A 2167-nucleotide genomic window follows, 5' to 3' on the forward strand; every position below is an offset into this window, starting at 1 on the left:
CCAAGCTTTTGACAAGAAATGTATGACTTTACTTTACTTAAACAGTCCATTCATAAAATCTTGAAATGGGGCTTTCATTATCATTTTCATTGTTTCATTGTTCCTTACCTTTGCATCTCCTGCTGAACTGTGTTTTGTCTAACAGCCTGGTTAGTAGAAGACGTACTAGGGGTGCAAGCCTGAGTTTCCGTAGACCGAACTGATCTTTGTGAACTGCTTGACCGTTCCACATTGACAGCGGTATGTTGCATTGGACGTCTTCTAATGCAGCTGAGAATATTTCTCACAGCAGTTTCAATATCTGCATTCTGTTGATCCTAGCAAGACATAAAATTAATCATTAAGGCTTTTATGTCCCTAAACGTAATAACTCATTTCTCAACACTTAGCAATGCAACATTAATGTTGTAGGCAAATGTGTCAGGCTAGCAGTGTTCAGCTTAAGTCCATCTACTTCACTCTGTAATGAACTAATATTTGATAGGTTTACTTCAGCATGTCCAAAAATGAGTAAAACATATACAGGGTCTACTACAGGTCTATTATAACAGTTATTACTGTTGGGATAATTTTTCACGAGTGCAATGGCTTTTGAAAAAGAAACTAAGCAGTTGTTTAACATCCATAATTAGAGGTGCAAGATCATTAGCGGTCTGATAACAGGAAATTATATCATTCCGATTAGTCCGATATCATGACAACTTGCCCTGATAACATTTATATTATTTTTGTCAGCACAATAGTGCTCTGCTCACATTATAAGACCAGAGTTATTGTTGTTTAAAACTGCTCATATGTACTCAAACAAGTCTGACCTGTCAGTCATAATTTTTTACAAATAACATTTTTTAGATTGTGTTAACATACAATAAATGTTTGAATCTAACTTGTCAGCATCATTTACTATAATTATTTTTTTTTTTTTATTGATCAGACCTTTTCAGTTTGAAATCCCGATGGATGTACCTGCATCAGTTCAAGGAGCCTTAATTTTTGTATCAGTAAACAATGCACCTTATTTAAGTTGATGTGCATTTGAGATATCAAATAGTTTGACATCTTTTAGAAAATGTTTGAGAGGCTTGCTGATAGTTTTTCTCTGTAAAAATAAATATTTCTTCATTTAAAGAATGAAAAGTATTTTTGGCTTTGTTAACAGTATTGATATCATGATTAGGTATGTATGTGTGTTATCGGTTATCAGCTATCGGTATTGGCCTTTAGGAGCTGAAATATATCAGTTAATCAATATTGTTTTTTTTTTTTAAAGTTATCATGCATCCCTATCCATAATAAAATGTTTAAATGACAGTGAGTTTCAAAATACTGCGTAAAATCTATATTCTCTGTAGTTTTCGTTTAATCACACATAATTCAGCAATATCATGCAAATATTGTGATGTTGTAAAACTTGAATTTGGATTGACATTAGAGATCATTTAAGTTATAACGTTGTTTTTGTTTATTGTTATTATATTATTAGAGTATCTGTGTGAACTATCTCACCAGTACAGAGTAATCACAGCCACAGCTGTTTCACTGTTTAATTACCTTTCCATTTGATAAATAATCCCCCCCCCCCAATGTATTTACAGTAAGCCCCATAAACAGAACATCTGTCACTGATCAAACAGGTAAACTTTTTAAATCCATAGATCACATGTAAAACCAAATCAGCTGCAATATAACGTTTGATATTAATCTGATTTTAACAACAAGCATTAATTGTATTTATCTAATGAGCGCTCTGGCCACACATACAGGAAGGCGAACAGGGAGGCTGCAGTGACGTCCAAACGACCGATGCAGTAAAGTCTACCTGTGGTACCATCCGCTAGCTTGTGGTACCACCAGCTGAATCCTGCAACCCGCTCGCCCTACAGAACCGAATTCCCTGATCGAAATGAATCTAGTAAATTGAAATTTGGGTAGTATGCAGGGCTAGTTTTTGGTTATATTTGTCATTTAAAACCTGATATCTCATTTAACTCCTGATGCTAGCTAGCTAGCCATCGACGTAATAAAACCAGAGTCCATATTCACTCGAGCTTCGTGTAATTTTTATCAGTTCGATTTGAACGTGTTTATTTACTCCTACAACATAGAAAGGATGAGTCAAAACGATGTTTTTGTGAAGCAACTTACCCCAGCTTGTTGCGCCATAGCT

This window comes from Cyprinodon variegatus, unplaced genomic scaffold (assembly GCF_000732505.1).
Source record: "Cyprinodon variegatus isolate N-32 unplaced genomic scaffold, C_variegatus-1.0 Scaffold436, whole genome shotgun sequence".
NCBI lineage: Eukaryota > Metazoa > Chordata > Actinopteri > Cyprinodontiformes > Cyprinodontidae > Cyprinodon > Cyprinodon variegatus.